A 22,778-nucleotide genomic window follows, 5' to 3' on the forward strand; every position below is an offset into this window, starting at 1 on the left:
GCAGTCTTTCCATACTTGTATTTGGTCAGATTTAAAAATGGCTTTACTGCGAAAGCATACCATGCGATTATCTGAGGACAGCGCCCCTCTTCCAAAAGCACACAAACATTTTCCAATCATATAGAGTCACGAAAGTCAGAAATAGCGATCAAATTAATCACTTACCTTTGAAGATTTTCATCTGGTTGCAGTCACAAGAGTCTCAGCTACACAATAAATGTTTGTTTTGTTCAATAAAGTCCCTCTTTATATCCCAAAAACTCAGTTTTGTTGGCGCGTTGTGTTCAGTAATCCACTGGCTCAAAGGCGGTCAAAACACGCAGACGAATACGTCCGAACAGTACCGGTAAAGTTTGTTGAAACATGTCAAACGATTTTTATAATTAATCTTCAGGTTGGCAATTGTCTAAATACTCGATAATATTTCAACCGGACAATAGCGTATTCAATAGAAAGGAAAAACAACGACGGGCACGCACTTGGTCATGTGCGCAAACCAGCACTGCATGCTTCCTCAGTCCACTGACAGAAGGTCTCATTCTTCTTCATTTTTCAGAAAACAATCCTGAAACAATGTCTAAAGACTGTTGACATCTAGTGGAAGCCATAGGAACTGCAATCTGGGTCCTAACCCATTAGAAACTCAATAGGCATTCAATTGAAAACTTCCCACATCAAAAAAAATCCCACTTCCCGGATGGATTTTCCTCAGATTTTCACCTGCCATATCAGTTCTGTTATACTCACAGACATCATTTGAATGGTTTTGGAAACTTTAAAGTGTGTTCTATCCAAATCTAACATTTATATGCATATCCTAGATTCTGGGCCTGAGTAACAGGCAGTTTACTTTGGGCACTCTTCTCATCCAGATGTCGAATCACTTCCCCTAAGCCATAAGAAGTTAAAATCTGTGTTCGAAGACTGATTTAAGCCTGTGAATCAATCACACAGCATCATCTGATCTGGGAATTTGCAGTGTGACAGGCTTTTATGAGAGACAATTGTCATCTAAAGCAGAATTGGTTTGGTTGTTTTCGTTCGAGGTTTGTACTGTAAGCCACATTGGTACTTGTGTTGATTCATTGACTTCGCTGTTTAAAGGAGGTAGAGATTGCACACATAAAAACACTCACCACGACGTGATTTGAACACGCAACCTTCTGATCTGGAGTCAGACGCGCTACCGTTGCGCCACGAGGTCTAGACAAAACGCGTCTTTGGAGGGGATGCCTAGTTCAGATTTCGTTGATTGTATCATTTGGAATGGAGGCCTGGATCTCTTGGGAAATGTATTATCTGACAATGCCCCCTCGTCAGCACGTGCCTCTGCCCGACAGGTTAGGTGTATGAAAATAAGTGAATGCAGAGCCCGAATAGCTCAGTCGGTAGAGCATCAGACTTTTAATCTGAGGGTCCAGGGTTCAAGTCCCTGTTCGGGCGCTGCTTTAATGTTCACCTTCCTTCACTAGGCAGTCTTTCCATACTTGTATTTGGTCAGATTTAAAAATGGCTTTACTGCGAAAGCATACCATGCGATTATCTGAGGACAGCGCCCCTCTTCCAAAAGCATACAAACATTTTCCAATCATATAGAGTCACGAAAGTCAGAAATAGCCATCAAATTAATCACTTACCTTTGAAGATTTTCATCTGGTTGCAGTCACAAGAGTCTCAGCTACACAATAAATGTTTGTTTTGTTCAATAAAGTCCCTCTTTATATCCCAAAAACTCAGTTTTGTTGGCGCGTTGTGTTCAGTAATCCACTGGCTCAAAGGCGGTCAAAACACGCAGACGAATACGTCCGAACAGTACCGGTAAAGTTTGTTGAAACATGTCAAACGATTTTTATAATTAATCTTCAGGTTGGCAATTGTCTAAATACTCGATAATATTTCAACCGGACAATAGCGTATTCAATAGAAAGGAAAAACAACGACGGGCACGCACTTGGTCATGTGCGCAAACCAGCACTGCATGCTTCCTCAGTCCACTGACAGAAGGTCTCATTCTTCTTCATTTTTCAGAAAACAATCCTGAAACAATGTCTAAAGACTGTTGACATCTAGTGGAAGCCATAGGAACTGCAATCTGGGTCCTAACCCATTAGAAACTCAATAGGCATTCAATTGAAAACTTCCCACATCAAAAAAAATCCCACTTCCCGGATGGATTTTCCTCAGATTTTCACCTGCCATATCAGTTCTGTTATACTCACAGACATCATTTGAATGGTTTTGGAAACTTTAAAGTGTGTTCTATCCAAATCTACCATTTATATGCATATCCTAGATTCTGGGCCTGAGTAACAGGCAGTTTACTTTGGGCACTCTTCTCATCCAGATGTCGAATCACTTCCCCTAAGCCATAAGAAGTTAAAATCTGTGTTCGAAGACTGATTTAAGCCTGTGAATCAATCACACAGCATCATCTGATCTGGGAATTTGCAGTGTGACAGGCTTTTATGAGAGACAATTGTCATCTAAAGCAGAATTGGTTTGGTTGTTTTCGTTCGAGGTTTGTACTGTAAGCCACATTGGTACTTGTGTTGATTCATTGACTTCGCTGTTTAAAGGAGGTAGAGATTGCACACATAAAAACACTCACCACGACGTGATTTGAACACGCAACCTTCTGATCTGGAGTCAGACGCGCTACCGTTGCGCCATAAGGTCTAGACAAAACGCGTCTTTGGAGGGGATGCCTAGTTCAGATTTCGTTGATTGTATCATTTGGAATGGAGGCCTGGATCTCTTGGGAAATGTATTATCTGACAATGCCCCCTCGTCAGCACGTGCCTCTGCCCGACAGGTTAGGTGTATGAAAATAAGTGAATGCAGAGCCCGAATAGCTCAGTCGGTAGAGCATCAGACTTTTAATCTGAGGGTCCAGGGTTCAAGTCCCTGTTCGGGCGCTGCTTTAATGTTCACCTTCCTTCACTAGGCAGTCTTTCCATACTTGTATTTGGTCAGATTTAAAAATGGCTTTACTGCGAAAGCATACCATGCGATTATCTGAGGACAGCGCCCCTCTTCCAAAAGCATACAAACATTTTCCAATCATATAGAGTCACGAAAGTCAGAAATAGCCATCAAATTAATCACTTACCTTTGAAGATTTTCATCTGGTTGCAGTCACAAGAGTCTCAGCTACACAATAAATGTTTGTTTTGTTCAATAAAGTCCCTCTTTATATCCCAAAAACTCAGTTTTGTTGGCGCGTTGTGTTCAGTAATCCACTGGCTCAAAGGCGGTCAAAACACGCAGACGAATACGTCCGAACAGTACCGGTAAAGTTTGTTGAAACATGTCAAACGATTTTTATAATTAATCTTCAGGTTGGCAATTGTCTAAATACTCGATAATATTTCAACCGGACAATAGCGTATTCAATAGAAAGGAAAAACAACGACGGGCACGCACTTGGTCATGTGCGCAAACCAGCACTGCATGCTTCCTCAGTCCACTGACAGAAGGTCTCATTCTTCTTCATTTTTCAGAAAACAATCCTGAAACAATGTCTAAAGACTGTTGACATCTAGTGGAAGCCATAGGAACTGCAATCTGGGTCCTAACCCATTAGAAACTCAATAGGCATTCAATTGAAAACTTCCCACGTCAAATAAAGTCCCACTTCCCGGATGGATTTTCCTCAGATTTTCACCTGCCATATCAGTTCTGTTATACTCACAGACATCATTTGAATGGTTTTGGAAACTTTAAAGTGTGTTCTATCCAAATCTACCATTTATATGCATATCCTAGATTCTGGGCCTGAGTAACAGGCAGTTTACTTTGGGCACTCTTCTCATCCAGATGTCGAATCACTTCCCCTAAGCCATAAGAAGTTAAAATCCGTGTTCGAAGACTGATTTAAGCCTGTCAATCAATCACACAGCATCATCTGATCTGGGAATTTGCAGTGTGACAGGCTTTTATGAGAGACAACTGTCATCTAAAGCAGAATTGGTTTGGTTGTTTTCGTTCGAGGTTTGTACTGTAAGCCACATTGGTACTTGTGTTGATTCATTGACTTCGCTGTTTAAAGGAGGTAGAGATTGCACACATAAAAACACTGACCACGACGTGATTTGAACACGCAACCTTCTGATCTGGAGTCAGACGCGCTACCGTTGCGCCACGAGGTCTAGACAAAACGCGTCTTTGGAGGGGATGCCTAGTTCAGATTTCGTTGATTGTATCATTTGGAATGGAGGCCTGGATCTCTTGGGAAATGTATTATCTGACAATGCCCCCTCGTCAGCACGTGCCTCTGCCCGACAGGTTAGGTGTATGAAAATAAGTAAATGCAGAGCCCGAATAGCTCAGTCGGTAGAGCATCAGACTTTTAATCTGAGGGTCCAGGGTTCAAGTCCCTGTTCGGGCGCTGCTTTAATGTTCACCTTCCTTCACTAGGCAGTCTTTCCATACTTGTATTTGGTCAGATTTAAAAATGGCTTTACTGCGAAAGCATACCATGCGATTATCTGAGGACAGCGCCCCTCTTCCAAAAGCATACAAACATTTTCCAATCATATAGAGTCACGAAAGTCAGAAATAGCCATCAAATTAATCACTTACCTTTGAAGATTTTCATCTGGTTGCAGTCACAAGAGTCTCAGCTACACAATAAATGTTTGTTTTGTTCAATAAAGTCCCTCTTTATATCCCAAAAACTCAGTTTTGTTGGCGCGTTGTGTTCAGTAATCCACTGGCTCAAAGGCGGTCAAAACACGCAGACGAATACGTCCGAACAGTACCGGTAAAGTTTGTTGAAACATGTCAAACGATTTTTATAATTAATCTTCAGGTTGGCAATTGTCTAAATACTCGATAATATTTCAACCGGACAATAGCGTATTCAATAGAAAGGAAAAACAACGACGGGCACGCACTTGGTCATGTGCGCAAACCAGCACTGCATGCTTCCTCAGTCCACTGACAGAAGGTCTCATTCTTCTTCATTTTTCAGAAAACAATCCTGAAACAATGTCTAAAGACTGTTGACATCTAGTGGAAGCCATAGGAACTGCAATCTGGGTCCTAACCCATTAGAAACTCAATAGGCATTCAATTGAAAACTTCCCACGTCAAATAAAGTCCCACTTCCCGGATGGATTTTCCTCAGATTTTCACCTGCCATATCAGTTCTGTTATACTCACAGACATCATTTGAACGGTTTTGGAAACTTTAAAGTGTTCTATCCAAATCTACCATTTATATGCATATCCTAGATTCTGGGCCTGAGTAACAGGCAGTTTACTTTGGGCACTCTTCTCATCCAGATGTCGAATCACTTCCCCTAAGCCATAAGAAGTTAAAATCCGTGTTCGAAGACTGATTTAAGCCTGTCAATCAATCACACAGCATCATCTGATCTGGGAATTTGCAGTGTGACAGGCTTTTATGAGAGACAATTGTCATCTAAAGCAGAATTGGTTTGGTTGTTTTCGTTCGAGGTTTGTACTGTAAGCCACATTGGTACTTGTGTTGATTCATTGACTTCGCTGTTTAAAAGAGGTAGAGATTGCACACATAAAAACACTCACCACGACGTGATTTGAACACGCAACCTTCTGATCTGGAGTCAGACGCGCTACCGTTGCGCCACGAGGTCTAGACAAAACGCGTCTTTGGAGGGGATGCCTAGTTCAGATTTCGTTGATTGTATCATTTGGAATGGAGGCCTGGATCTCTTGGGAAATGTATTATCTGACAATGCCCCCTCGTCAGCACGTGCCTCTGCCCGACAGGTTAGGTGTATGAAAATAAGTGAATGCAGAGCCCGAATAGCTCAGTCGGTAGAGCATCAGACTTTTAATCTGAGGGTCCAAGGTTCAAGTCCCTGTTCGGGCACTGCTTTAATGTTCACCTTCCTTCACTAGGCAGTCTTTCCATACTTGTATTTGGTCAGATTTAAAAATGGCTTTACTGCGAAAGCATACCATGCGATTATCTGAGGACAGCGCCCCTCTTCCAAAAGCATACAAACATTTTCCAATCATATAGAGTCACGAAAGTCAGAAATAGCCATCAAATTAATCACTTACCTTTGAAGATTTTCATCTGGTTGCAGTCACAAGAGTCTCAGCTACACAATAAATGTTTGTTTTGTTCAATAAAGTCCCTCTTTATATCCCAAAAACTCAGTTTTGTTGGCGCGTTGTGTTCAGTAATCCACTGGCTCAAGGGCGGTCAAAACACGCAGACGAATACGTCCGAACAGTACCGGTAAAGTTTGTTGAAACATGTCAAACGATTTTTATAATTAATCTTCAGGTTGGCAATTGTCTAAATACGCAATAATATTTCAACCGGACAATAGCGTATTCAATAGAAAGGAAAAACAACGACGGGCACGCACTTGGTCATGTGCGCAAACCAGCACTGCATGCTTCCTCAGTCCACTGACAGAAGGTCTCATTCTTCTTCATTTTTCAGAAAACAATCCTGAAACAATGTCTAAAGACTGTTGACATCTAGTGGAAGCCATAGGAACTGCAATCTGGGTCCTAACCCATTAGAAACTCAATAGGCATTCAATTGAAAACTTCCCACATCAAAAAAAATCCCACTTCCCGGATGGATTTTCCTCAGATTTTCACCTGCCATATCAGTTCTGTTATACTCACAGACATCATTTGAATGGTTTTGGAAACTTTAAAGTGTGTTCTATCCAAATCTACCATTTATATGCATATCCTAGATTCTGGGCCTGAGTAACAGGCAGTTTACTTTGGGCACTCTTCTCATCCAGATGTCGAATCACTTCCCCTAAGCCATAAGAAGTTAAAATCCGTGTTCGAAGACTGATTTAAGCCTGTGAATCAATCACACAGCATCATCTGATCTGGGAATTTGCAGTGTGACAGGCTTTTATGAGAGACAATTGTCATCTAAAGCAGAATTGGTTTGGTTGTTTTCGTTCGAGGTTTGTACTGTAAGCCACATTGGTACTTGTGTTGATTCATTGACTTCGCTGTTTAAAAGAGGTAGAGATTGCACACATAAAAACACTCACCACGACGTGATTTGAACACGCAACCTTCTGATCTGGAGTCAGACGCGCTACCGTTGCGCCACGAGGTCTAGACAAAACGCGTCTTTGGAGGGGATGCCTAGTTCAGATTTCGTTGATTGTATCATTTGGAATGGAGGCCTGGATCTCTTGGGAAATGTATTATCTGACAATGCCCCCTCGTCAGCACGTGCCTCTGCCCGACAGGTTAGGTGTATGAAAATAAGTGAATGCAGAGCCCGAATAGCTCAGTCGGTAGAGCATCAGACTTTTAATCTGAGGGTCCAGGGTTCAAGTCCCTGTTCGGGCACTGCTTTAATGTTCACCTTCCTTCACTAGGCAGTCTTTCCATACTTGTATTTGGTCAGATTTAAAAATGGCTTTACTGCGAAAGCATACCATGCGATTATCTGAGGACAGCGCCCCTCTTCCAAAAGCATACAAACATTTTCCAATCATATAGAGTCACGAAAGTCAGAAATAGCCATCAAATTAATCACTTACCTTTGAAGATTTTCATCTGGTTGCAGTCACAAGAGTCTCAGCTACACAATAAATGTTTGTTTTGTTCAATAAAGTCCCTCTTTATATCCCAAAAACTCAGTTTTGTTGGCGCGTTGTGTTCAGTAATCCACTGGCTCAAAGGCGGTCAAAACACGCAGACGAATACGTCCGAACAGTACCGGTAAAGTTTGTTGAAACATGTCAAACGATTTTTATAATTAATCTTCAGGTTGGCAATTGTCTAAATACGCAATAATATTTCAACCGGACAATAGCGTATTCAATAGAAAGGAAAAACAACGACGGGCACGCACTTGGTCATGTGCGCAAACCAGCACTGCATGCTTCCTCAGTCCACTGACAGAAGGTCTCATTCTTCTTCATTTTTCAGAAAACAATCCTGAAACAATGTCTAAAGACCGTTGACATCTAGTGGAAGCCATAGGAACTGCAATCTGGGTCCTAACCCATTAGAAACTCAATAGGCATTCAATTGAAAACTTCCCACATCAAAAAAAATCCCACTTCCCGGATGGATTTTCCTCAGATTTTCACCTGCCATATCAGTTCTGTTATACTCACAGACATCATTTGAATGGTTTTGGAAACTTTAAAGTGTGTTCTATCCACATCTACCATTTATATGCATATCCTAGATTCTGGGCCTGAGTAACAGGCAGTTTACTTTGGGCACTCTTCTCATCCAGATGTCGAATCACTTCCCCTAAGCCATATGAAGTTAAAATCTGTGTTCGAAGACTGATTTAAGCCTGTGAATCAATCACACAGCATCATCTGATCTGGGAATTTGCAGTGTGACAGGCTTTTATGAGAGACAATTGTCATCTAAAGCAGAATTGGTTTGGTTGTTTTCGTTCGAGGTTTGTACTGTAAGCCACATTGGTACTTGTGTTGATTCATTGACTTCGCTGTTTAAAAGAGGTAGAGATTGCACACATAAAAACACTCACCACGACGTGATTTGAACACGCAACCTTCTGATCTGGAGTCAGACGCGCTACCGTTGCGCCACGAGGTCTAGACAAAACGCGTCTTTGGAGGGGATGCCTAGTTCAGATTTCGTTGATTGTATCATTTGGAATGGAGGCCTGGATCTCTTGGGAAATGTATTATCTGACAATGCCCCCTCGTCAGCACGTGCCTCTGCCCGACAGGTTAGGTGTATGAAAATAAGTGAATGCAGAGCCCGAATAGCTCAGTCGGTAGAGCATCAGACTTTTAATCTGAGGGTCCAGGGTTCAAGTCCCTGTTCGGGCGCTGCTTTAATGTTCACCTTCCTTCACTAGGCAGTCTTTCCATACTTGTATTTGGTCAGATTTAAAAATGGCTTTACTGCGAAAGCATACCATGCGATTATCTGAGGACAGCGCCCCTCTTCCAAAAGCATACAAACATTTTCCAATCATATAGAGTCACGAAAGTCAGAAATAGCCATCAAATTAATCACTTACCTTTGAAGATTTTCATCTGGTTGCAGTCACAAGAGTCTCAGCTACACAATAAATGTTTGTTTTGTTCAATAAAGTCCCTCTTTATATCCCAAAAACTCAGTTTTGTTGGCGCGTTGTGTTCAGTAATCTACTGGCTCAAAGGCGGTCAAAACACGCAGACGAATACATCCGAACAGTACCGGTAAAGTTTGTTGAAACATGTCAAACGATTTTTATAATTAATCTTCAGGTTGGCAATTGTCTAAATACGCAATAATATTTCAACCGGACAATAGCGTATTCAATAGAAAGGAAAAACAACGACGGGCACGCACTTGGTCATGTGCGCAAACCAGCACTGCATGCTTCCTCAGTCCACTGACAGAAGGTCTCATTCTTCTTCATTTTTCAGAAAACAATCCTGAAACAATGTCTAAAGACCGTTGACATCTAGTGGAAGCCATAGGAACTGCAATCTGGGTCCTAACCCATTAGAAACTCAATAGGCATTCAATTGAAAACTTCCCACATCAAAAAAAATCCCACTTCCCGGATGGATTTTCCTCAGATTTTCACCTGCCATATCAGTTCTGTTATACTCACAGACATCATTTGAATGGTTTTGGAAACTTTAAAGTGTGTTCTATCCACATCTACCATTTATATGCATATCCTAGATTCTGGGCCTGAGTAACAGGCAGTTTACTTTGGGCACTCTTCTCATCCAGATGTCGAATCACTTCCCCTAAGCCATATGAAGTTAAAATCTGTGTTCGAAGACTGATTTAAGCCTGTGAATCAATCACACAGCATCATCTGATCTGGGAATTTGCAGTGTGACAGGCTTTTATGAGAGACAATTGTCATCTAAAGCAGAATTGGTTTGGTTGTTTTCGTTCGAGGTTTGTACTGTAAGCCACATTGGTACTTGTGTTGATTCATTGACTTCGCTGTTTAAAAGAGGTAGAGATTGCACACATAAAAACACTCACCACGACGTGATTTGAACACGCAACCTTCTGATCTGGAGTCAGACGCGCTACCGTTGCGCCACGAGGTCTAGACAAAACGCGTCTTTGGAGGGGATGCCTAGTTCAGATTTCGTTGATTGTATCATTTGGAATGGAGGCCTGGATCTCTTGGGAAATGTATTATCTGACAATGCCCCCTCGTCAGCACGTGCCTCTGCCCGACAGGTTAGGTGTATGAAAATAAGTGAATGCAGAGCCCGAATAGCTCAGTCGGTAGAGCATCAGACTTTTAATCTGAGGGTCCAGGGTTCAAGTCCCTGTTCGGGCGCTGCTTTAATGTTCACCTTCCTTCACTAGGCAGTCTTTCCATACTTGTATTTGGTCAGATTTAAAAATGGCTTTACTGCGAAAGCATACCATGCGATTATCTGAGGACAGCGCCCCTCTTCCAAAAGCATACAAACATTTTCCAATCATATAGAGTCACGAAAGTCAGAAATAGCCATCAAATTAATCACTTACCTTTGAAGATTTTCATCTGGTTGCAGTCACAAGAGTCTCAGCTACACAATAAATGTTTGTTTTGTTCAATAAAGTCCCTCTTTATATCCCAAAAACTCAGTTTTGTTGGCGCGTTGTGTTCAGTAATCCACTGGCTCAAAGGCGGTCAAAACACGCAGACGAATACGTCCGAACAGTACCGGTAAAGTTTGTTGAAACATGTCAAACGATTTTTATAATTAATCTTCAGGTTGGCAATTGTCTAAATACTCGATAATATTTCAACCAGACAATAGCGTATTCAATAGAAAGGAAAAACAACGACGGGCACGCACTTGGTCATGTGCGCAAACCAGCACTGCATGCTTCCTCAGTCCACTGACAGAAGGTCTCATTCTTCTTCATTTTTCAGAAAACAATCCTGAAACAATGTCTAAAGACTGTTGACATCTAGTGGAAGCCATAGGAACTGCAATCTGGGTCCTAACCCATTAGAAACTCAATAGGCATTCAATTGAAAACTTCCCACATCAAAAAAAATCCCACTTCCCGGATGGATTTTCCTCAGATTTTCACCTGCCATATCAGTTCTGTTATACTCACAGACATAATTTGAATGGTTTTGGAAACTTTAAAGTGTGTTCTATCCAAATCTACCATTTATATGCATATCCTAGATTCTGGGCCTGAGTAACAGGCAGTTTACTTTGGGCACTCTTCTCATCCAGATGTCGAATCACTTCCCCTAAGCCATAAGAAGTTAAAATCCGTGTTCGAAGACTGATTTAAGCCTGTCAATCAATCACACAGCATCATCTGATCTGGGAATTTGCAGTGTGACAGGCTTTTATGAGAGACAATTGTCATCTAAAGCAGAATTGGTTTGGTTGTTTTCGTTCGAGGTTTGTACTGTAAGCCACATTGGTACTTGTGTTGATTCATTGACTTCGCTGTTTAAAAGAGGTAGAGATTGCACACATAAAAACACTCACCACGACGTGATTTGAACACGCAACCTTCTGATCTGGAGTCAGACGCGCTACCGTTGCGCCACGAGGTCTAGACAAAACGCGTCTTTGGAGGGGATGCCTAGTTCAGATTTCGTTGATTGTATCATTTGGAATGGAGGCCTGGATCTCTTGGGAAATGTATTATCTGACAATGCCCCCTCGTCAGCACGTGCCTCTGCCCGACAGGTTAGGTGTATGAAAATAAGTGAATGCAGAGCCCGAATAGCTCAGTCGGTAGAGCATCAGACTTTTAATCTGAGGGTCCAGGGTTCAAGTCCCTGTTCGGGCACTGCTTTAATGTTCACCTTCCTTCACTAGGCAGTCTTTCCATACTTGTATTTGGTCAGATTTAAAAATGGCTTTACTGCGAAAGCATACCATGCGATTATCTGAGGACAGCGCCCCTCTTCCAAAAGCATACAAACATTTTCCAATCATATAGAGTCACGAAAGTCAGAAATAGCCATCAAATTAATCACTTACCTTTGAAGATTTTCATCTGGTTGCAGTCACAAGAGTCTCAGCTACACAATAAATGTTTGTTTTGTTCAATAAAGTCCCTCTTTATATCCCAAAAACTCAGTTTTGTTGGCGCGTTGTGTTCAGTAATCCACTGGCTCAAGGGCGGTCAAAACACGCAGACGAATACGTCCGAACAGTACCGGTAAAGTTTGTTGAAACATGTCAAACGATTTTTATAATTAATCTTCAGGTTGGCAATTGTCTAAATACGCAATAATATTTCAACCGGACAATAGCGTATTCAATAGAAAGGAAAAACAACGACGGGCACGCACTTGGTCATGTGCGCAAACCAGCACTGCATGCTTCCTCAGTCCACTGACAGAAGGTCTCATTCTTCTTCATTTTTCAGAAAACAATCCTGAAACAATGTCTAAAGACTGTTGACATCTAGTGGAAGCCATAGGAACTGCAATCTGGGTCCTAACCCATTAGAAACTCAATAGGCATTCAATTGAAAACTTCCCACATCAAAAAAAATCCCACTTCCCGGATGGATTTTCCTCAGATTTTCACCTGCCATATCAGTTCTGTTATACTCACAGACATCATTTGAATGGTTTTGGAAACTTTAAAGTGTGTTCTATCCAAATCTACCATTTATATGCATATCCTAGATTCTGGGCCTGAGTAACAGGCAGTTTACTTTGGGCACTCTTCTCATCCAGATGTCGAATCACTTCCCCTAAGCCATAAGAAGTTAAAATCCGTGTTCGAAGACTGATTTAAGCCTGTGAATCAATCACACAGCATCATCTGATCTGGGAATTTGCAGTGTGACAGGCTTTTATGAGAGACAATTGTCATCTAAAGCAGAATTGGTTTGGTTGTTTTCGTTCGAGGTTTGTACTGTAAGCCACATTGGTACTTGTGTTGATTCATTGACTTCGCTGTTTAAAAGAGGTAGAGATTGCACACATAAAAACACTCACCACGACGTGATTTGAACACGCAACCTTCTGATCTGGAGTCAGACGCGCTACCGTTGCGCCACGAGGTCTAGACAAAACGCGTCTTTGGAGGGGATGCCTAGTTCAGATTTCGTTGATTGTATCATTTGGAATGGAGGCCTGGATCTCTTGGGAAATGTATTATCTGACAATGCCCCCTCGTCAGCACGTGCCTCTGCCCGACAGGTTAGGTGTATGAAAATAAGTGAATGCAGAGCCCGAATAGCTCAGTCGGTAGAGCATCAGACTTTTAATCTGAGGGTCCAGGGTTCAAGTCCCTGTTCGGGCACTGCTTTAATGTTCACCTTCCTTCACTAGGCAGTCTTTCCATACTTGTATTTGGTCAGATTTAAAAATGGCTTTACTGCGAAAGCATACCATGCGATTATCTGAGGACAGCGCCCCTCTTCCAAAAGCATACAAACATTTTCCAATCATATAGAGTCACGAAAGTCAGAAATAGCCATCAAATTAATCACTTACCTTTGAAGATTTTCATCTGGTTGCAGTCACAAGAGTCTCAGCTACACAATAAATGTTTGTTTTGTTCAATAAAGTCCCTCTTTATATCCCAAAAACTCAGTTTTGTTGGCGCGTTGTGTTCAGTAATCCACTGGCTCAAAGGCGGTCAAAACACGCAGACGAATACGTCCGAACAGTACCGGTAAAGTTTGTTGAAACATGTCAAACGATTTTTATAATTAATCTTCAGGTTGGCAATTGTCTAAATACGCAATAATATTTCAACCGGACAATAGCGTATTCAATAGAAAGGAAAAACAACGACGGGCACGCACTTGGTCATGTGCGCAAACCAGCACTGCATGCTTCCTCAGTCCACTGACAGAAGGTCTCATTCTTCTTCATTTTTCAGAAAACAATCCTGAAACAATGTCTAAAGACCGTTGACATCTAGTGGAAGCCATAGGAACTGCAATCTGGGTCCTAACCCATTAGAAACTCAATAGGCATTCAATTGAAAACTTCCCACATCAAAAAAAATCCCACTTCCCGGATGGATTTTCCTCAGATTTTCACCTGCCATATCAGTTCTGTTATACTCACAGACATCATTTGAATGGTTTTGGAAACTTTAAAGTGTGTTCTATCCACATCTACCATTTATATGCATATCCTAGATTCTGGGCCTGAGTAACAGGCAGTTTACTTTGGGCACTCTTCTCATCCAGATGTCGAATCACTTCCCCTAAGCCATATGAAGTTAAAATCTGTGTTCGAAGACTGATTTAAGCCTGTGAATCAATCACACAGCATCATCTGATCTGGGAATTTGCAGTGTGACAGGCTTTTATGAGAGACAATTGTCATCTAAAGCAGAATTGGTTTGGTTGTTTTCGTTCGAGGTTTGTACTGTAAGCCACATTGGTACTTGTGTTGATTCATTGACTTCGCTGTTTAAAAGAGGTAGAGATTGCACACATAAAAACACTCACCACGACGTGATTTGAACACGCAACCTTCTGATCTGGAGTCAGACGCGCTACCGTTGCGCCACGAGGTCTAGACAAAACGCGTCTTTGGAGGGGATGCCTAGTTCAGATTTCGTTGATTGTATCATTTGGAATGGAGGCCTGGATCTCTTGGGAAATGTATTATCTGACAATGCCCCCTCGTCAGCACGTGCCTCTGCCCGACAGGTTAGGTGTATGAAAATAAGTGAATGCAGAGCCCGAATAGCTCAGTCGGTAGAGCATCAGACTTTTAATCTGAGGGTCCAGGGTTCAAGTCCCTGTTCGGGCGCTGCTTTAATGTTCACCTTCCTTCACTAGGCAGTCTTTCCATACTTGTATTTGGTCAGATTTAAAAATGGCTTTACTGCGAAAGCATACCATGCGATTATCTGAGGACAGCGCCCCTCTTCCAAAAGCATACAAACATTTTCCAATCATATAGAGTCACGAAAGTCAGAAATAGCCATCAAATTAATCACTTACCTTTGAAGATTTTCATCTGGTTGCAGTCACAAGAGTCTCAGCTACACAATAAATGTTTGTTTTGTTCAATAAAGTCCCTCTTTATATCCCAAAAACTCAGTTTTGTTGGCGCGTTGTGTTCAGTAATCTACTGGCTCAAAGGCGGTCAAAACACGCAGACGAATACATCCGAACAGTACCGGTAAAGTTTGTTGAAACATGTCAAACGATTTTTATAATTAATCTTCAGGTTGGCAATTGTCTAAATACTCGATAATATTTCAACCGGACAATAGCGTATTCAATAGAAAGGAAAAACAACGACGGGCACGCACTTGGTCATGTGCGCAAACCAGCACTGCATGCTTCCTCAGTCCACTGACAGAAGGTCTCATTCTTCTTCATTTTTCAGAAAACAATCCTGAAACAATGTCTAAAGACTGTTGACATCTAGTGGAAGCCATAGGAACTGCAATCTGGGTCCTAACCCATTAGAAACTCAATAGGCATTCAATTGAAAACTTCCCACGTCAAATAAAGTCCCACTTCCCGGATGGATTTTCCTCAGATTTTCACCTGCCATATCAGTTCTGTTATACTCACAGACATCATTTGAACGGTTTTGGAAACTTTAAAGTGTGTTCTATCCAAATCTACCATTTATATGCATATCCTAGATTCTGGGCCTGAGTAACAGGCAGTTTACTTTGGGCACTCTTCTCATCCAGATGTCGAATCACTTCCCCTAAGCCATAAGAAGTTAAAATCCGTGTTCGAAGACTGATTTAAGCCTGTCAATCAATCACACAGCATCATCTGATCTGGGAATTTGCAGTGTGACAGGCTTTTATGAGAGACAATTGTCATCTAAAGCAGAATTGGTTTGGTTGTTTTCGTTCGAGGTTTGTACTGTAAGCCACATTGGTACTTGTGTTGATTCATTGACTTCGCTGTTTAAAGGAGGTAGAGATTGCACACATAAAAACACTGACCACGACGTGATTTGAACACGCAACCTTCTGATCTGGAGTCAGACGCGCTACCGTTGCGCCACGAGGTCTAGACAAAACGCGTCTTTGGAGGGGATGCCTAGTTCAGATTTCGTTGATTGTATCATTTGGAATGGAGGCCTGGATCTCTTGGGAAATGTATTATCTGACAATGCCCCCTCGTCAGCACGTGCCTCTGCCCGACAGGTTAGGTGTATGAAAATAAGTAAATGCAGAGCCCGAATAGCTCAGTCGGTAGAGCATCAGACTTTTAATCTGAGGGTCCAGGGTTCAAGTCCCTGTTCGGGCGCTGCTTTAATGTTCACCTTCCTTCACTAGGCAGTCTTTCCATACTTGTATTTGGTCAGATTTAAAAATGGCTTTACTGCGAAAGCATACCATGCGATTATCTGAGGACAGCGCCCCTCTTCCAAAAGCACACAAACATTTTCCAATCATATAGAGTCACGAAAGTCAGAAATAGCGATCAAATTAATCACTTACCTTTGAAGATTTTCATCTGGTTGCAGTCACAAGAGTCTCAGCTACACAATAAATGTTTGTTTTGTTCAATAAAGTCCCTCTTTATATCCCAAAAACTCAGTTTTGTTGGCGCGTTGTGTTCAGTAATCCACTGGCTCAAAGGCGGTCAAAACACGCAGACGAATACGTCCGAACAGTACCGGTAAAGTTTGTTGAAACATGTCAAACGATTTTTATAATTAATCTTCAGGTTGGCAATTGTCTAAATACTCGATAATATTTCAACCGGACAATAGCGTATTCAATAGAAAGGAAAAACAACGACGGGCACGCACTTGGTCATGTGCGCAAACCAGCACTGCATGCTTCCTCAGTCCACTGACAGAAGGTCTCATTCTTCTTCATTTTTCAGAAAACAATCCTGAAACAATGTCTAAAGACTGTTGACATCTAGTGGAAGCCATAGGAACTGCAATCTGGGTCCTAACCCATTAGAAACTCAATAGGCATTCAATTGAAAACTTCCCACGTCAAATAAAGTCCCACTTCCCGGATGGATTTTCCTCAGATTTTCACCTGCCATATCAGTTCTGTTATACTCACAGACATCATTTGAACGGTTTTGGAAACTTTAAAGTGTTCTATCCAAATCTACCATTTATATGCATATCCTAGATTCTGGGCCTGAGTAACAGGCAGTTTACTTTGGGCACTCTTCTCATCCAGATGTCGAATCACTTCCCCTAAGCCATAAGAAGTTAAAATCCGTGTTCGAAGACTGATTTAAGCCTGTCAATCAATCACACAGCATCATCTGATCTGGGAATTTGCAGTGTGACAGGCTTTTATGAGAGACAATTGTCATCTAAAGCAGAATTGGTTTGGTTGTTTTCGTTCGAGGTTTGTACTGTAAGCCACATTGGTACTTGTGTTGATTCATTGACTTCGCTGTTTAAAAGAGGTAGAGATTGCACACATAAAAACACTCACCACGACGTGATTTGAACACGCAACCTTCTGATCTGGAGTCAGACGCGCTACCGTTGCGCCACGAGGTCTAGACAAAACGCGTCTTTGGAGGGGATGCCTAGTTCAGATTTCGTTGATTGTATCATTTGGAATGGAGGCCTGGATCTCTTGGGAAATGTATTATCTGACAATGCCCCCTCGTCAGCACGTGCCTCTGCCCGACAGGTTAGGTGTATGAAAATAAGTGAATGCAGAGCCCGAATAGCTCAGTCGGTAGAGCATCAGACTTTTAATCTGAGGGTCCAGGGTTCAAGTCCCTGTTCGGGCACTGCTTTAATGTTCACCTTCCTTCACTAGGCAGTCTTTCCATACTTGTATTTGGTCAGATTTAAAAATGGCTTTACTGCGAAAGCATACCATGCGATTATCTGAGGACAGCGCCCCTCTTCCAAAAGCATACAAACATTTTCCAATCATATAGAGTCACGAAAGTCAGAAATAGCCATCAAATTAATCACTTACCTTTGAAGATTTTCATCTGGTTGCAGTCACAAGAGTCTCAGCTACACAATAAATGTTTGTTTTGTTCAATAAAGTCCCTCTTTATATCCCAAAAACTCAGTTTTGTTGGCGCGTTGTGTTCAGTAATCCACTGGCTCAAGGGCGGTCAAAACACGCAGACGAATACGTCCGAACAGTACCGGTAAAGTTTGTTGAAACATGTCAAACGATTTTTATAATTAATCTTCAGGTTGGCAATTGTCTAAATACGCAATAATATTTCAACCGGACAATAGCGTATTCAATAGAAAGGAAAAACAACGACGGGCACGCACTTGGTCATGTGCGCAAACCAGCACTGCATGCTTCCTCAGTCCACTGACAGAAGGTCTCATTCTTCTTCATTTTTCAGAAAACAATCCTGAAACAATGTCTAAAGACTGTTGACATCTAGTGGAAGCCATAGGAACTGCAATCTGGGTCCTAACCCATTAGAAACTCAATAGGCATTCAATTGAAAACTTCCCACATCAAAAAAAATCCCACTTCCCGGATGGATTTTCCTCAGATTTTCACCTGCCATATCAGTTCTGTTATACTCACAGACATCATTTGAATGGTTTTGGAAACTTTAAAGTGTGTTCTATCCAAATCTACCATTTATATGCATATCCTAGATTCTGGGCCTGAGTAACAGGCAGTTTACTTTGGGCACTCTTCTCATCCAGATGTCGAATCACTTCCCCTAAGCCATAAGAAGTTAAAATCCGTGTTCGAAGACTGATTTAAGCCTGTGAATCAATCACACAGCATCATCTGATCTGGGAATTTGCAGTGTGACAGGCTTTTATGAGAGACAATTGTCATCTAAAGCAGAATTGGTTTGGTTGTTTTCGTTCGAGGTTTGTACTGTAAGCCACATTGGTACTTGTGTTGATTCATTGACTTCGCTGTTTAAAAGAGGTAGAGATTGCACACATAAAAACACTCACCACGACGTGATTTGAACACGCAACCTTCTGATCTGGAGTCAGACGCGCTACCGTTGCGCCACGAGGTCTAGACAAAACGTGTCTTTGGAGGGGATGCCTAGTTCAGATTTCGTTGATTGTATCATTTGGAATGGAGGCCTGGATCTCTTGGGAAATGTATTATCTGACAATGCCCCCTCGTCAGCACGTGCCTCTGCCCGACAGGTTAGGTGTATGAAAATAAGTGAATGCAGAGCCCGAATAGCTCAGTCGGTAGAGCATCAGACTTTTAATCTGAGGGTCCAGGGTTCAAGTCCCTGTTCGGGCACTGCTTTAATGTTCACCTTCCTTCACTAGGCAGTCTTTCCATACTTGTATTTGGTCAGATTTAAAAATGGCTTTACTGCGAAAGCATACCATGCGATTATCTGAGGACAGCGCCCCTCTTCCAAAAGCATACAAACATTTTCCAATCATATAGAGTCACGAAAGTCAGAAATAGCCATCAAATTAATCACTTACCTTTGAAGATTTTCATCTGGTTGCAGTCACAAGAGTCTCAGCTACACAATAAATGTTTGTTTTGTTCAATAAAGTCCCTCTTTATATCCCAAAAACTCAGTTTTGTTGGCGCGTTGTGTTCAGTAATCCACTGCCTCAAAGGCGGTCAAAACACGCAGACGAATACGTCCGAACAGTACCGGTAAAGTTTGTTGAAACATGTCAAACGATTTTTATAATTAATCTTCAGGTTGGCAATTGTCTAAATACGCAATAATATTTCAACCGGACAATAGCGTATTCAATAGAAAGGAAAAACAACGACGGGCACGCACTTGGTCATGTGCGCAAACCAGCACTGCATGCTTCCTCAGTCCACTGACAGAAGGTCTCATTCTTCTTCATTTTTCAGAAAACAATCCTGAAACAATGTCTAAAGACCGTTGACATCTAGTGGAAGCCATAGGAACTGCAATCTGGGTCCTAACCCATTAGAAACTCAATAGGCATTCAATTGAAAACTTCCCACATCAAAAAAAATCCCACTTCCCGGATGGATTTTCCTCAGATTTTCACCTGCCATATCAGTTCTGTTATACTCACAGACATCATTTGAATGGTTTTGGAAACTTTAAAGTGTGTTCTATCCACATCTACCATTTATATGCATATCCTAGATTCTGGGCCTGAGTAACAGGCAGTTTACTTTGGGCACTCTTCTCATCCAGATGTCGAATCACTTCCCCTAAGCCATATGAAGTTAAAATCTGTGTTCGAAGACTGATTTAAGCCTGTGAATCAATCACACAGCATCATCTGATCTGGGAATTTGCAGTGTGACAGGCTTTTATGAGAGACAATTGTCATCTAAAGCAGAATTGGTTTGGTTGTTTTCGTTCGAGGTTTGTACTGTAAGCCACATTGGTACTTGTGTTGATTCATTGACTTCGCTGTTTAAAAGAGGTAGAGATTGCACACATAAAAACACTCACCACGACGTGATTTGAACACGCAACCTTCTGATCTGGAGTCAGACGCGCTACCGTTGCGCCACGAGGTCTAGACAAAACGCGTCTTTGGAGGGGATGCCTAGTTCAGATTTCGTTGATTGTATCATTTGGAATGGAGGCCTGGATCTCTTGGGAAATGTATTATCTGACAATGCCCCCTCGTCAGCACGTGCCTCTGCCCGACAGGTTAGGTGTATGAAAATAAGTGAATGCAGAGCCCGAATAGCTCAGTCGGTAGAGCATCAGACTTTTAATCTGAGGGTCCAGGGTTCAAGTCCCTGTTCGGGCGCTGCTTTAATGTTCACCTTCCTTCACTAGGCAGTCTTTCCATACTTGTATTTGGTCAGATTTAAAAATGGCTTTACTGCGAAAGCATACCATGCGATTATCTGAGGACAGCGCCCCTCTTCCAAAAGCATACAAACATTTTCCAATCATATAGAGTCACGAAAGTCAGAAATAGCCATCAAATTAATCACTTACCTTTGAAGATTTTCATCTGGTTGCAGTCACAAGAGTCTCAGCTACACAATAAATGTTTGTTTTGTTCAATAAAGTCCCTCTTTATATCCCAAAAACTCAGTTTTGTTGGCGCGTTGTGTTCAGTAATCTACTGGCTCAAAGGCGGTCAAAACACGCAGACGAATACATCCGAACAGTACCGGTAAAGTTTGTTGAAACATGTCAAACGATTTTTATAATTAATCTTCAGGTTGGCAATTGTCTAAATACTCGATAATATTTCAACCGGACAATAGCGTATTCAATAGAAAGGAAAAACAACGACGGGCACGCACTTGGTCATGTGCGCAAACCAGCACTGCATGCTTCCTCAGTCCACTGACAGAAGGTCTCATTCTTCTTCATTTTTCAGAAAACAATCCTGAAACAATGTCTAAAGACTGTTGACATCTAGTGGAAGCCATAGGAACTGCAATCTGGGTCCTAACCCATTAGAAACTCAATAGGCATTCAATTGAAAACTTCCCACGTCAAATAAAGTCCCACTTCCCGGATGGATTTTCCTCAGATTTTCACCTGCCATATCAGTTCTGTTATACTCACAGACATCATTTGAACGGTTTTGGAAACTTTAAAGTGTGTTCTATCCAAATCTACCATTTATATGCATATCCTAGATTCTGGGCCTGAGTAACAGGCAGTTTACTTTGGGCACTCTTCTCATCCAGATGTCGAATCACTTCCCCTAAGCCATAAGAAGTTAAAATCCGTGTTCGAAGACTGATTTAAGCCTGTCAATCAATCACACAGCATCATCTGATCTGGGAATTTGCAGTGTGACAGGCTTTTATGAGAGACAATTGTCATCTAAAGCAGAATTGGTTTGGTTGTTTTCGTTCGAGGTTTGTACTGTAAGCCACATTGGTACTTGTGTTGATTCATTGACTTCGCTGTTTAAAGGAGGTAGAGATTGCACACATAAAAACACTGACCACGACGTGATTTGAACACGCAACCTTCTGATCTGGAGTCAGACGCGCTACCGTTGCGCCACGAGGTCTAGACAAAACGCGTCTTTGGAGGGGATGCCTAGTTCAGATTTCGTTGATTGTATCATTTGGAATGGAGGCCTGGATCTCTTGGGAAATGTATTATCTGACAATGCCCCCTCGTCAGCACGTGCCTCTGCCCGACAGGTTAGGTGTATGAAAATAAGTAAATGCAGAGCCCGAATAGCTCAGTCGGTAGAGCATCAGACTTTTAATCTGAGGGTCCAGGGTTCAAGTCCCTGTTCGGGCGCTGCTTTAATGTTCACCTTCCTTCACTAGGCAGTCTTTCCATACTTGTATTTGGTCAGATTTAAAAATGGCTTTACTGCGAAAGCATACCATGCGATTATCTGAGGACAGCGCCCCTCTTCCAAAAGCACACAAACATTTTCCAATCATATAGAGTCACGAAAGTCAGAAATAGCGATCAAATTAATCACTTACCTTTGAAGATTTTCATCTGGTTGCAGTCACAAGAGTCTCAGCTACACAATAAATGTTTGTTTTGTTCAATAAAGTCCCTCTTTATATCCCAAAAACTCAGTTTTGTTGGCGCGTTGTGTTCAGTAATCCACTGGCTCAAAGGCGGTCAAAACACGCAGACGAATACGTCCGAACAGTACCGGTAAAGTTTGTTGAAACATGTCAAACGATTTTTATAATTAATCTTCAGGTTGGCAATTGTCTAAATACTCGATAATATTTCAACCGGACAATAGCGTATTCAATAGAAAGGAAAAACAACGACGGGCACGCACTTGGTCATGTGCGCAAACCAGCACTGCATGCTTCCTCAGTCCACTGACAGAAGGTCTCATTCTTCTTCATTTTTCAGAAAACAATCCTGAAACAATGTCTAAAGACTGTTGACATCTAGTGGAAGCCATAGGAACTGCAATCTGGGTCCTAACCCATTAGAAACTCAATAGGCATTCAATTGAAAACTTCCCACATCAAAAAAAATCCCACTTCCCGGATGGA

General features: G+C 41.8%; 29 non-coding genes across 29 annotated transcripts; 15 read left to right on the forward strand and 14 right to left on the reverse strand.

The window, feature by feature from the left end:
* Window positions 1-1,132: 1,132 nt before the first annotated feature.
* Window positions 1,133-1,204, reverse strand: trnaw-cca (transfer RNA tryptophan (anticodon CCA)). Its single transcript has one exon. It is a non-coding gene; the product is annotated as a tRNA-Trp (tRNA).
* Window positions 1,205-1,370: 166 nt separating this feature from the next.
* trnak-uuu (transfer RNA lysine (anticodon UUU)) lies at window positions 1,371-1,443 on the forward strand. The gene has a single exon. It is a non-coding gene; the product is annotated as a tRNA-Lys (tRNA).
* Window positions 1,444-2,842: 1,399 nt separating this feature from the next.
* On the forward strand, window positions 2,843-2,915 carry trnak-uuu (transfer RNA lysine (anticodon UUU)). Its single transcript has one exon. It is a non-coding gene; the product is annotated as a tRNA-Lys (tRNA).
* Window positions 2,916-4,076: 1,161 nt separating this feature from the next.
* On the reverse strand, window positions 4,077-4,148 carry trnaw-cca (transfer RNA tryptophan (anticodon CCA)). The gene has a single exon. It is a non-coding gene; the product is annotated as a tRNA-Trp (tRNA).
* Window positions 4,149-4,314: 166 nt separating this feature from the next.
* On the forward strand, window positions 4,315-4,387 carry trnak-uuu (transfer RNA lysine (anticodon UUU)). The gene has a single exon. It is a non-coding gene; the product is annotated as a tRNA-Lys (tRNA).
* A 1,159-nt stretch (window positions 4,388-5,546) lies between these two features.
* Window positions 5,547-5,618, reverse strand: trnaw-cca (transfer RNA tryptophan (anticodon CCA)). The gene has a single exon. It is a non-coding gene; the product is annotated as a tRNA-Trp (tRNA).
* A 166-nt stretch (window positions 5,619-5,784) lies between these two features.
* On the forward strand, window positions 5,785-5,857 carry trnak-uuu (transfer RNA lysine (anticodon UUU)). Its single transcript has one exon. It is a non-coding gene; the product is annotated as a tRNA-Lys (tRNA).
* Window positions 5,858-7,018: 1,161 nt separating this feature from the next.
* On the reverse strand, window positions 7,019-7,090 carry trnaw-cca (transfer RNA tryptophan (anticodon CCA)). Its single transcript has one exon. It is a non-coding gene; the product is annotated as a tRNA-Trp (tRNA).
* Window positions 7,091-7,256: 166 nt separating this feature from the next.
* Window positions 7,257-7,329, forward strand: trnak-uuu (transfer RNA lysine (anticodon UUU)). Its single transcript has one exon. It is a non-coding gene; the product is annotated as a tRNA-Lys (tRNA).
* Window positions 7,330-8,490: 1,161 nt separating this feature from the next.
* Window positions 8,491-8,562, reverse strand: trnaw-cca (transfer RNA tryptophan (anticodon CCA)). Its single transcript has one exon. It is a non-coding gene; the product is annotated as a tRNA-Trp (tRNA).
* A 166-nt stretch (window positions 8,563-8,728) lies between these two features.
* On the forward strand, window positions 8,729-8,801 carry trnak-uuu (transfer RNA lysine (anticodon UUU)). Its single transcript has one exon. It is a non-coding gene; the product is annotated as a tRNA-Lys (tRNA).
* A 1,161-nt stretch (window positions 8,802-9,962) lies between these two features.
* Window positions 9,963-10,034, reverse strand: trnaw-cca (transfer RNA tryptophan (anticodon CCA)). The gene has a single exon. It is a non-coding gene; the product is annotated as a tRNA-Trp (tRNA).
* A 166-nt stretch (window positions 10,035-10,200) lies between these two features.
* Window positions 10,201-10,273, forward strand: trnak-uuu (transfer RNA lysine (anticodon UUU)). The gene has a single exon. It is a non-coding gene; the product is annotated as a tRNA-Lys (tRNA).
* A 1,161-nt stretch (window positions 10,274-11,434) lies between these two features.
* Window positions 11,435-11,506, reverse strand: trnaw-cca (transfer RNA tryptophan (anticodon CCA)). Its single transcript has one exon. It is a non-coding gene; the product is annotated as a tRNA-Trp (tRNA).
* A 166-nt stretch (window positions 11,507-11,672) lies between these two features.
* trnak-uuu (transfer RNA lysine (anticodon UUU)) lies at window positions 11,673-11,745 on the forward strand. The gene has a single exon. It is a non-coding gene; the product is annotated as a tRNA-Lys (tRNA).
* Window positions 11,746-12,906: 1,161 nt separating this feature from the next.
* trnaw-cca (transfer RNA tryptophan (anticodon CCA)) lies at window positions 12,907-12,978 on the reverse strand. The gene has a single exon. It is a non-coding gene; the product is annotated as a tRNA-Trp (tRNA).
* A 166-nt stretch (window positions 12,979-13,144) lies between these two features.
* Window positions 13,145-13,217, forward strand: trnak-uuu (transfer RNA lysine (anticodon UUU)). The gene has a single exon. It is a non-coding gene; the product is annotated as a tRNA-Lys (tRNA).
* Window positions 13,218-14,378: 1,161 nt separating this feature from the next.
* On the reverse strand, window positions 14,379-14,450 carry trnaw-cca (transfer RNA tryptophan (anticodon CCA)). The gene has a single exon. It is a non-coding gene; the product is annotated as a tRNA-Trp (tRNA).
* A 166-nt stretch (window positions 14,451-14,616) lies between these two features.
* On the forward strand, window positions 14,617-14,689 carry trnak-uuu (transfer RNA lysine (anticodon UUU)). The gene has a single exon. It is a non-coding gene; the product is annotated as a tRNA-Lys (tRNA).
* A 1,161-nt stretch (window positions 14,690-15,850) lies between these two features.
* On the reverse strand, window positions 15,851-15,922 carry trnaw-cca (transfer RNA tryptophan (anticodon CCA)). Its single transcript has one exon. It is a non-coding gene; the product is annotated as a tRNA-Trp (tRNA).
* A 166-nt stretch (window positions 15,923-16,088) lies between these two features.
* Window positions 16,089-16,161, forward strand: trnak-uuu (transfer RNA lysine (anticodon UUU)). Its single transcript has one exon. It is a non-coding gene; the product is annotated as a tRNA-Lys (tRNA).
* Window positions 16,162-17,320: 1,159 nt separating this feature from the next.
* trnaw-cca (transfer RNA tryptophan (anticodon CCA)) lies at window positions 17,321-17,392 on the reverse strand. The gene has a single exon. It is a non-coding gene; the product is annotated as a tRNA-Trp (tRNA).
* A 166-nt stretch (window positions 17,393-17,558) lies between these two features.
* Window positions 17,559-17,631, forward strand: trnak-uuu (transfer RNA lysine (anticodon UUU)). The gene has a single exon. It is a non-coding gene; the product is annotated as a tRNA-Lys (tRNA).
* Window positions 17,632-18,792: 1,161 nt separating this feature from the next.
* trnaw-cca (transfer RNA tryptophan (anticodon CCA)) lies at window positions 18,793-18,864 on the reverse strand. Its single transcript has one exon. It is a non-coding gene; the product is annotated as a tRNA-Trp (tRNA).
* Window positions 18,865-19,030: 166 nt separating this feature from the next.
* Window positions 19,031-19,103, forward strand: trnak-uuu (transfer RNA lysine (anticodon UUU)). Its single transcript has one exon. It is a non-coding gene; the product is annotated as a tRNA-Lys (tRNA).
* A 1,161-nt stretch (window positions 19,104-20,264) lies between these two features.
* Window positions 20,265-20,336, reverse strand: trnaw-cca (transfer RNA tryptophan (anticodon CCA)). Its single transcript has one exon. It is a non-coding gene; the product is annotated as a tRNA-Trp (tRNA).
* Window positions 20,337-20,502: 166 nt separating this feature from the next.
* Window positions 20,503-20,575, forward strand: trnak-uuu (transfer RNA lysine (anticodon UUU)). The gene has a single exon. It is a non-coding gene; the product is annotated as a tRNA-Lys (tRNA).
* Window positions 20,576-21,736: 1,161 nt separating this feature from the next.
* trnaw-cca (transfer RNA tryptophan (anticodon CCA)) lies at window positions 21,737-21,808 on the reverse strand. The gene has a single exon. It is a non-coding gene; the product is annotated as a tRNA-Trp (tRNA).
* A 166-nt stretch (window positions 21,809-21,974) lies between these two features.
* trnak-uuu (transfer RNA lysine (anticodon UUU)) lies at window positions 21,975-22,047 on the forward strand. Its single transcript has one exon. It is a non-coding gene; the product is annotated as a tRNA-Lys (tRNA).
* The last annotated feature ends 731 nt before the right edge of the window (window positions 22,048-22,778 follow it).

The sequence above is a fragment of the Salmo salar genome, chromosome 03 (genome assembly GCF_965601325.2).
Source record: "Salmo salar chromosome 03, fSalSal1, whole genome shotgun sequence".
NCBI lineage: Eukaryota > Metazoa > Chordata > Actinopteri > Salmoniformes > Salmonidae > Salmo > Salmo salar.